This window comes from Tachypleus tridentatus, chromosome 8, assembly GCF_004210375.1.
Source record: "Tachypleus tridentatus isolate NWPU-2018 chromosome 8, ASM421037v1, whole genome shotgun sequence".
Taxonomy (NCBI): Eukaryota; Metazoa; Arthropoda; class Merostomata; order Xiphosura; family Limulidae; genus Tachypleus; species Tachypleus tridentatus.
This window is the reverse complement of record NC_134832.1, coordinates 107,775,329-107,787,147: the sequence shown is the minus strand read 5'-3', so window position 1 is coordinate 107,787,147 and position 11,819 is coordinate 107,775,329. Positions and strand designations below refer to the sequence as shown.

Sequence of the window (11,819 nt, the reverse complement as noted above, 5' to 3'; positions counted from 1 at the left end):
TAATTTCAGTTTGTCTGAAATCTGGAAATCTGTTTGCAAACTCATCACGCAGCTTTTGTACACTGGTTCCATATTTGGTGCAATCCAGATTAGGAAATTCCAGTTTCCTGGTTGCAAGACATGTAAAATGGGTCAATATGGCTCTTCTCAACTGAACCTGGAAAAGTTCCAATTTCTTCTCAAAAGCACAAATATGCTCAAACAACTTATTCACAAGTTGACTTTTCCCTTGTAGTTTTAAGTTTAAATCAGACAGATGCTGTGTAATGTCTGTGAGGAATGCTAAGTCATTCAGCCAGTTCTCATTGCTCAAGAAGTCCACATTCTGACGTTTGCTCTCCATGAAGAACTTAATCTCCTCTCGCAGATTCCAGCATCTCTTCAAAGTAGCAGCTCTACTAAGCCAACGTACAGCAGAGAAGTACAAAACATCTGAATACTCACTGTCCAGCTCATCTAAAAAAGTTTTAAATTGTCGATGATTTAATCCTCGTGTTCGAATATAATTTACGCATTGGACGACATTTTTCATGACTTCTGCAAAATCCAGAACTTTGGTGCACAAGCTCTCTTGGTGAATAATGCAATAGCTTACAACTACGTCTTGTGCTCCAATTGCAGTTAGAAATTTCTTGGTGAATCCATTTGTCCTACCTGTCATGGAAGGAGCACCATCTGTTGTAACACCACATAATTTATAAGGATTCAGTTCAAACTTTTCTACAACCTTAAGCACTTGTTCACAAATATCCTGTCCTGTGGTTGTGGAGGAAAGGCTTGCCATATCTAAAAACTCTTCGAAAACATCAAAGCCTGCAGTAACAGCTCTGATGAAAATGACAAGTTGGGATGTGTCATTGATATCAGTGCTTTCATCCAAAGCCAGACTGAAAGCTTCACACGAATTCAATCTCTCTTTCAAAGTTTCTTTGATGTCCTCTGAAAGATCTTTTGTCCTGCGTGAGACAGTAAAAGGGAAAGGCTAGTTTGCTCCACCAAATATTTTTCTCTGGACATGCATATTCTGTGAATATTGTTAAACAACTTTTAATAAATTCTCCATCACTGAAAGGCTTTCCCTTTCTGCCATACATTCACAAAGCTTAAAACTCAGTTTTGTCACCAGTTCTGAATTTTTCTTGAAAGTGGTAAAAACACCTTGTTGCTTTTCAATGGATGTTTTTAAATGTTCAATTTTGTCCTTTCGTGCCTGACCAACAATTTCATCAAACTGGGAGGAGTGCTTAGTTGCGTAATGTCGCTTAATATTGTACTCTTTCATGACTGCAATTGTAGTTTGACAGACGAGGCAGACAACACCTTGATTATGTGGGACAACAAGATATTTTGTGCACCATTCACTGTTGAATAACCTTCCCTCATCATCAATTTTTCGTTTCTTAACTGCTGACATATTACTAGCCCTGAAATCAAAACAAAAATTATTCTCACGAAAATAGCAAAGTAGAAAAAAACATAGAATTTATTTACACATGGAACCTCTTATGGACAGAAACACATGTTTCTAAATTGGCATCCCGATCATAGCCTTCCGGTACTTAAATTAATTGAGAATAGGAAAATACAGTGTGACCTCGCCTATTCGCGGTTCGCCATTCGCGACCCCGCATATTCGCGGGTTATGTGCGAACTGCGTTTTTGTAGGTCACAGAGACTGAAAGGGCTTTTCGAGGAGATTTCTGTTGTATTTACTCAATCAAGCCATTTTTATCAATTGTCGTCTTCCCCAAACAAGATTGGACTGCTATTGGCTGACTGCCTCAGCTTCCCTAACAACGCAAACGGCAAAGCGCAGCCCGGTAACGCACGGTACAATTTAGTGAAATACATAACAGTATGCAATATTGCTACATTATTACTGCATCAATGAGTATAAGTATCATTAGTGTTTGGGAAGCATTTCATATAGTATATAATCGCATACATATACGTTTTAAAACTGCGTCCAATATTCGCGGTTTTCGCTATTCGCGGAGGGTAAAGAACGTAACCCCGCGAATAACGAGGTCACACTGTACATAGAATCAGATGCATCTGAAAGCAAAAATTTTAATAAATTCAGTAAAGTCACAACAATATGCTAAATAATAATCAATTTACCTTCAATCTCTTGTAGTAACTGTAAAAGGTAATAAAAGTTTCACCAATAATGAATGACGGACAGCAGAGGTTAGGGAAAATTGTCGCCAGCGGGCGAAGGCGAGGTTCGGGATATGACGTTGAGTCGTAGACAATAGTGCTAGTGCACGTCACCTATTCATGCCCTAAGGAGGCCGACCAATCGAATTCGGCCTGCTCCTCTCTAGCAAAGATAATTTTAGAAGTTTGTCGAGTCGAAGCCTGGGAATCCCGTAGGATCGATGCTTTTAAAAATATTCCATTTGCGTTGGATTACAGATCAGGCCACATGGTTAGATTACAACAACTAGGGCCACACTAAATGGCTTGGCGGGCCGGGTTGCGGGCCGCCTGTTGCACACCCCTGATGTGGATTAATATACCGTTGGTATTGGTAAGCTGGTACTTGAGATGAATGTAACTAATTCTTCCAGTTAGAAGTTCTAAATTGTTACAGTTTCTTGTTTTCAATATTTGGTTAAGCATATATTTAGGAAAGCATAGTATCCACTTATCAAACTTATATTTTAGAATGTATCCAGTCAATCATAGCATCCACAAAAGCATAAAATTAGTGACTGTAAAAACTGATTGCTACTAATAAACAGTACAGATAGATATACTGTTAATCATCGAACTTATTAGTGCTCTTCAGAGAACTGTTGAGTAATATCTAGTATCGTTGATTTCAAAACATTATGATCTGTATTATCTAAAGTATAAATTCTGTAAATGTATTCAAGTTTGGTTTGTTCCATATATTTATCTTCGTTATTTATATTGTTGTATATGATATATCTGAGCGGAGATAGCCCTCGTGAGCTATGAGAGAAATGCAAAACGAACAAAGAAACCATGATATATCTAATATAAAAGTTTAATATCACATATTAAGCTAAGTTTATGGTGTTGGAAATTTTTTTTTCAACTTCTTTTTACCCAAGTACACAAAAAATGAAATGAACTGAAGATAAAAACCAGATTTATTGTCTTATGTTTAAATAATCCAATATTTTGAGGTGGGCCTTCAAATATACAATCAAAACCCCCAAGTGAAGAAAATTAGGACTAAATACATTTCACATGAAATTATTGCTTCGTAAATTAATTATTCAATAGTTTTTATGTTACAGTAACACAAATAAAGCTTACGTTTATAATTCTTTTTTAGTTGTGTTCATGCGTGCCACTTATAACGCCATGCGTTCTCGTGCGTTAAAATTGGTTATATTATACATATACGTATGTGTGGGTGTTCTTCTTATAGCAAAGGCACATAGGGCGATCTGCTGTATTCACTAACGGGTGTATGATGATGACTAGCTGCTTTCGCTAGTCTTACCCTGCTGAATTGGGGACGGATAGCGCAGATAGTTTGGGAACAACTGCATTTCGACAAAAGAGACAGATTATTTTGGCATGTGTTATAAGGGGATCATGAAAATCGTTATGATGACAATGTAATCATAAATCTTATATGTTACCAAGCCTAGGCGATTATAATAGCTTAGTAGTGTTTTAAACATATTCTTGTTACCACAGTACGACCACTTCGTTGTGAAATTGTGACGTTTGTTTCTTTAACATTCCACGCATGCTCCACACTTGTATATTATCAATCCTGGTTTGTAAATCGAGACTGGTTTGTAAGAAGACTGTAAGGTATTATTGAATAATATAATTCACGAGCATACACTGACGAGAATTGTGCACATCCTAATTTGGTGAGTTTGTTTTTTCTTAAGCAGATGGGAAATCAGATATTTTTATGACACTAAACGTCATGCTTGTTTATAACAGTTACTTCGATACAGCTTCGTTTGGAGTTATTATCTGTTATCAAGTTTTTTAGATATTTTAATTCTCACTGTACAATCTACTACATGCTTATATATATATAAAAACACTTTATTGCAGTAGTAGTCTACTAGAAACTTAAGATTTGCCTATTCATTATTGATAGCATCATAATCTTTCTGTTTCAGTAATATAGTCTATTTCTTTCTAAAATACATGCCAAGATTTACATACCTCGTTGTTGTTTAATGATCTTATGATCAACACAATATCAAAATGTTGTTTTCTTAAACTTTATTTACAATACTAAACTATAAAGATTTTAAAAGTGACAAAAATAATAATGTTATTTATAAAATAAGGTTTTTTAGAATGTAGTGTTATTTAAGGGTATTGGATGTTTAGAAACATTTTAGTATTTTTTAGTACGGGGAAATCTACTATGCAATATTTCCCAAAATATTAATATATAATATATATTCATTTGTTTTATTTTCAGCACAATGTTGCAGAATGAGCCATCTGCGCTACGCCAACAAAAGAAATTGATTCCCGAATCTTAGAGTTATAATTTCCATGTCTCACAAACATCTGAGCAAGTAGGGTGTGCTTCGGAATGAAACGACAGAACTACAGGTATAAATATTAGAGAACAGTACATATTTTCTAATACTGTTGATAAAATTTGTCGTTCCTCTCATACAGAGGTTGAATAAATCATGTTAAATTATTTCTGGAGTCTCACCAATCGTTACAGTCCATGTAGGAACTGTCGGTCATGTTCATTCTGACAATCGTTTCTTGTGACATTTTCCAACAGCATAGTTGCGAAATGGAAAGGCTCCATTTTAAAAATAGCATATAAAAGAAAACCACTTACCCGTAAGTTTCATAATTTCGATTATTCAAAAATTCGTATATTTTACATCTCTAAGCTTCACCAGCGTGATATCATATAGAATAGCATGAATATCCAATTCATTCTCTTAGTGCTTGAAATATTCGATGTTTGACTCAAAAATACGCCTGGTAGATTTACCTTTGTGCATCTCTACTTGTTGTCACGGTTTTTACAAGTAGAAAGTTTGTCATTATGTAACACATTTACGTAGTGGGCTTTTTCACGAACCTTTGAGTTCAAAATTTTCATCTGTAAGCAAGACCTTGTTACATTTTAGTTACCGTGGCTGAAGAACGACTTATTACATATATCTTTTGATTCGTATTATTTCCATGTCCAATGCTATTAATTACAGAATATATAATTTTGTGTGCAGTAGATCCTCGAAAGGTTCACATATGTGAGAGCAGAGTGTATGTATATTTTGCATTAAGAAAGTTATGTTATATATTATTCCCAAAAGCAGTCAGTTTTCGATGTTATCACGCAACCTAGATAAGACACATTGTCCAAAAGAGCAGTCCTGATACATATCATCACACAGTGACTTTGCATTGGTTGTGGTTTTTCACTTTTTTTGTTGATTTCCAGAACTGTTGTTTTCATGCGACGTTCTCAAATCATTGTACAATAAATCATCTTTATCTGTTCATAAGGGCCCGGCATGGCCAGGTGGGTTAAGTCGTTCAACTGGTCATCCAAGGGTAGCGGATTCGAATCCCTTTCGCACCAACCATCCGGGCACTTTTAGCCGTAGTGGCGTTATAATGTGACGGTAAATCTCACTATTCGTTGGTAAAAGAGTAGCCCAGGAGTTATCGGTGGATGGTGATGACTAACTGCCTTCCTTCTCGTCTTACACTGCTAAATTAGGAACGGTTAGCGTAGATAGCCCTTGAGCAGCTTTGTGCGAAATTTAAAAAAAAAAACCAATCTGTTCATAAGGTCTGATGTTCGTGTTTGTACTAAAAGCTAAAAGAATAGTGAAAATTGTTATATGTATAGAGCTCAGATAACAAATGTTTTTTCCTCAATAAGTTAATATTGATTATAGCTATAAGAAACTGTATGTTATCAGCGTTATTGGTTTGTTTTTATTAAAAAACTAAATTTTTGCTGTTGTTGTTTTGAATTAAGCACAAAGCTACTCAATTGGCTTTCTGTGCTCTGCCCAACACGGGTATCGAAAGCCGGTTTTTTACCGTTGTAAGTCCGCAGACATACCGCCGAGCCACTTGGGGGAAATGAACTAAATAACACGTAAAGGAATAATCAAGACTTTTACATTATGATTGTTTTGTTTTTATTTGAAGTTAAACACAATGTTACTCAATAGGTTATCTGTGCTCTGCCTTATCATGGATGCTGAAGCCTAGTTTTTGGCGTTCCTAGTACACAGATATGCCGCTGTGTCACTGGGAGGAGGACTAAAATTATGATTAAACTGTCTTGTTATTTTTTCTCGTTATTGAAGACAATAAATCCATGTGTAATAGGAACGCTAAACAATATAGACAAGCACTTTGTACAATAAATTAAAAAAATATTGTGTAGAAGGAAACGTGGTAGATAAGTTTGACCTAAACTGGAGTTATAAGAGCGTATAAAATAGCAATCAGAATTAACTTTAATTTTTTTTACTCCAGCTTTCTCCAGTGTTTATGTTTACAACTTATGTATAAAGCACATACAAAGCTCGAATATTCTTTTCTTGTTTAAAGAGCACAATTTCTTTTTCTTAAAGTACGGTGCTGAAACATATGTCGGATATCTTACACAAACACAGAAATCAGACCCTTCACCGTATATTAAAGTAAACTACAATGACTACAAATAAACATGAGGTAAAAAAGCTTTACTTCACCTCACTTACATAGTGCACTGTTTAAACATTACTCTCAGGAGGGTCCTCACATATTTTCAAGCCGCCCTCTTTTACTACAACTCAATGTTTTCCATGCTTCTCAGTATGTGTTTCCTTAGAACTAAATGTCAGGTTTTTGATATACTTGCAGTATTTTGCTGTTTACTGGGTGAATTGTTAATTTTTAACACTACATTTATTTTTTTGGAAAAAAAAAACAATACCATCATAAATTCCACCTCGAGATATCTTGGCATTGTGGTTGCTCTTAGTGTCGCTATATATGTATCGTTTGCTTTCCTTCTCACTCACCTTTTTTCCCATCTTCCTTTTTCAGTGCTCCCTTTGTACACGGTACTTTGTCATTTCTACTTGGATTATAACGGTATTTCACACAGGATATGTTCCTAACTTCTGGAAGTGTTCAAACAACAATGTCTATTTAGTTATAGTAGCTATGTTAGGAGTATTCATCTTCTTAAACCTAAACTTAGGACTTCGGGAGGTACAACCTGGTCCAGGAAGTATTATTTTTTCTGCAGGTATTCCAATTAGCTATTTGGCACAAGTTTTCATCATGGGAGAATCAGGAGAGGTTAACTCATATTTTGGGTCTGTACTTGTGTTTTTTTCAATTATTATGATTAGTTTTAGAGATTTCACATTTAGTTTTCCATTATTGGTTCATCCTGTTTTTTTTTTCTTGTTCTATGATGCTCAAAAGATGTTTTCTAAACTATTTTGTAAATCGATCAGGTTGCAAGTACTCCAGTGAGAATGTAGGAACCTCTGATAACGGACTAAAAGACAGTTTTACTTTTACTGTGAAAGAAAAGTGAACATCCTTTAAAATAATAAAACATGATCCAGATATTTATGGCAAAATAAATTTAATAATTATGTATTTGCAGTAGCACTGAATGATAAAATGAGTGATAACTTAATTGTATTCTTAAGACAAAACGTGATTTACTAATTACTGTAGTAAATATTCTTTACGTTTCAGGTTCTCCACTATATAGTGGCATTCATTAAAATTCATAAAAGGGAAACGGTTAATTTTGACAGCTTGTGTTAATTCTTATTTTAGGTATGCATTATTCAGAGATCTTCAAAAATTGTGTTAATAAAAAATCTAATTAGAAGTTGTGAAATATTTGCTTTTATGTTCTGTAGTTGAAATACCTATTACGAAATATACTTTTTTATTATTTAACATTGAATTTATAAAGTTTGTTTGTTTTTAATTTTGCACAAAGCTACTCGAGGGCTATCTGTGCTAGCCGTCCCTAATTTGGTTGTGTAAGTCTAGAAGGAAGGCAGCTAGTCATCACCACCCACCGCCAACTCTTGGGCTACTCCTTCACCAACGAATAGTGGGATTGACCCTTCAAATTATAACGCTCCCACGGCTGAAAGGGCGAACATTTTTGGTACAACCGGGATGCAAACCCTCGACCCTAAGTTTGCGAATCGCACGTCTGGCCATGCCGGGCCATTTATAAGGAAAACCACAATAACTGTTTTTAACAAACACCTAATGTCACGCTCGACGTTGGAATTAACGTATTTCTGTTCCCATAAATAAATCTTGGCGCATTAATTATGCACTAACTGATTTTTTGTTGAACCCCTGTAACCACATTTCTTTGTTAAACAGCATAACATAAATTTCTTTAATAATTCGTTATACGTTTAATCAATAAGTTATTGAACCTTAATGATACATTTAAGCTCTTCCGTATGTCTTGATGTATTTGGCACATTGAGATCCTTCAGAAGAACTTTAATTGAGTGGAAAGTTATACAAATAATTGGTAAATAAGCAGTGTAAGACGAGAGTGAAGGCAGATTGTCATCAACACAAACCGACAACTCTTGGGCTACTCTTTTATCAACGAATCATGGGATAAACCGCCAGTTTATAACACCACCACTGCTTAAAGGCGAGCATGTTAGGTGCGACGGGGATGCGTTGATAATGTCTCATTGAATTTCCGGAACACACAGAACTATAATTTTATGTCAAGAACAAAGGGCCTTATAACTCTTTAAAAGAGATAATTCTCTTTTTTTCACTCGTTTAATTTTGAGATTAATAAAACTGGGTTTGTTGGTCGAGCATTGCTCAGGATATGTAACAAAATATTTTTTTAGGTTTTATATACACATTTGAATAATCAAAAATTGGTAAATTACCATGTTGATATCATAGAAGTACGTTATCATTTATCAAGTTTAGCGATGGAGCTGTATTTGGGTAAAACAAGTGAAATTTCTAACACGCTAGAAGGCTTATCTCGAAAGAAAGATACCACACTGCTATATTTGAAAATGGATGGAACATTATAAGCTTTCCATTGATTATTCACATCTCATATATAGAATTAAGTGTGTATGAGGGATCGTTCCAAAAAATCGAATTATGTAAGCGGGGGAAGGGAGCACTGTATTTGATTCATAACATGAGTGATATCTCATAATATAGAAAAGATAGGAGGTTTAATTCTGTATTCTATTTCTTAAGTATCGGTAATTTGAGTTCCTAATTCATAGAGAACTATAAATTTTGTTTTTAACCTCACAAACATTTAATTTTAACCAGGGCTGCATTTAACATACCATATAACACACAAAAATCAAAGTTTATGTATGTTTTTAAATAGTCACTTTTAAATTAAAAATTAAATAATGTATAATATGAAAATTTGAATTATAATCTACAATTTGATATGAAACATAATAACATAAATTCATAATATAGTAGCTGAAAAACTTTTGAATACAAGTCAACAAATAAGACGACATAAGGTTAATAAAGAAGTACCGTCTGGTACTCGTCTTTTGCTACCTTCAAGGATGTGTGATAGCTGTCACGTTTGCGACATAACTGAAGAATATTGAACGTAGCAAATTAAGCTAAGGTAAGAATCGAAAGAACTAATGTATGAAATCTCTGCACGACGGGAATAGCCAAATCAGTTACGAATTTCAAGTAGATGATACTTTTTGTAGAATTTTCAAAATCAAGAGACTTTCTATTAATATATTTGACTAATCACACACTAGAACAAGGATAACCACATGTATTATTACATTTGGCTGCTGATCAATATTTTTATAAGCTAGAAGGTATTTAGTTTCTACAAACAGTAAATTCGTGTATCAGTTTCTGGAAGTTTTGTTGCTAAGTGTTTCAATACGTGTGATAGTTGTTTAGTCTGTGATGCTTGCATATGTCAAAGATATCTGATTAATGCGTATTGGGTCATGATGAAATATGGTTTCATATTCGATATATAGAAACTTGTATTGAACGTTGAAACATATTTGTTAGAGACTGATATTCCTGGGTGTAATGCATCATAAAAGATTAAGTGAGACACGTAACTATCTGATATTTATTGATATTTTATCTGTACAGCGTGGAATTAATTTATATTTTGTTTGTGAGTTATCAACTTAAGATTAGCATCAGCTATGTTTTCCGAATATCTATAAACTTGTCTTGTATGAATTCATATCTGATTACTGTAAAACAGACAGTTTAATTTTGTAAAGTAGTGATTGTAAAATGTTAATGATATAAATGACGATGAACTCATAAAAAACAAGAACTGTGTACTAACGTCTTCGTTTATAAAGTACATCACAAATTTTACACACTACACTGGAGTGAATAAGCAGCGATATGGACAAGAAGTAGAAAGGTACAAAGTAACATGATAAATTATGTTTCATATAAAAGTTCTATCTTTTTACAATGCATATAAACAAGAAACTGTTAGATTTCAACAGAACGGTGATTTGTAACTCATAAAAGAAAGACTAATATATTTCATTGACTTTCGTACAAAGTATAAGTGAGGTAGAACATACTGCATTCCATATTACCATAATATTGTTTCAAAACCTCAATAATTGTGTGTAGGAAAATTTCTGTTTCGAAATTTAAAATACTCTTTAAACTAGTTTTACGAGCCTGTGAACTAAAATCTCACAAGATTAATCCAATGAAATAATATACAGTGATAAAACACTTTGTCAAGAATCGTTTATACTGATAGATTGAAAACACATTTAAACAATCAGCAAAATAACAGGTGAATAGGATATTTTTCGTACTTTAACAGGACGTTGCTATCAGGATTAGAAATTTTCTAAACGTATGAGTTCCCTAAAATTTTCGAAATTCGAAAAGTTATTTTTAATAAGATAATCTAATGACAGATCACAAGGAGAGGGTCAAAAGATCTGTTGTTCAAGTCTCTAGCTCGACGCGGTTAGTTAATAATTTATTGTCTTCCAGTGCGTGGGATGTTTTATTAGTTTTTTAAATGAACAAATATTGTATTATCATTTTAGGTGAAATCTTTTCAGGGAATTTCTCTCATTTGTTGTTCACAGTGATTTATTTCAAGTGATTAGTTACATGCTAGAACACTTGGAAATACCACAGATGTTATTACACTTAGCTGCAGGTATATATAGTATTATATCAACTTGATGTTTTTGAAATGATGATTCATTCAGATATTCATCCGAAGAAAAAGACTGTTTAAACCATCAACATTTGAAAGGCCTTTTTAGAACAATTACAATCTGAGAAAGAGAAATCTTTGATTGCACATATCACATTTTCTAATGAAACGTTTTCTCACTTCTAATTTCTTCAGCGGACATCAGCATTACTCTGATGCCTGATAATTGTTGTAAGTTTTCTATGAATCGTTATCTATAAATCAGAAAAGTTAATCTAAGATCATAATAGCTCTTGAAGTTATGTTAATCAATGTCTCAAAAGGTGTAACCACAGTCTTATTTAGACCATCCGATTTTCTTTTAGACATAGGTGATAACATTTATACATAAACTTGTGTTACACGATTAAGCAAATTTATTAAAAACACAAAAAATAAATGCCTGAAGTCTAATTGAATAGAAAGTATATATGAATTGTGTACTAACTGAAATGTTCATATTTAACATTTCCCCTCAGATGTTACAAACATGAAGACCTTGAATAGCTAGCTATTCAGTGTTTTGCATCACTATGAAAAGTAAATGAAATAATAACTTAGGTTTACTGGCTTTTAAATTCAGTAAAAACTAAAAATA

The 11,819-nt window shown here is 33.7% G+C and overlaps 1 long non-coding RNA gene across 1 annotated transcript; it reads left to right on the top strand.

Moving 5' to 3' along the window:
- Positions 1–3,424: 3,424 nt before the first annotated feature.
- On the top strand, positions 3,425–7,920 carry LOC143223162 (uncharacterized). Its single transcript, XR_013012692.1, has 2 exons — positions 3,425–3,863; positions 4,436–7,920. It is a non-coding gene; the product is annotated as an uncharacterized LOC143223162 (long non-coding RNA).
- Positions 7,921–11,819: the final 3,899 nt, after the last annotated feature.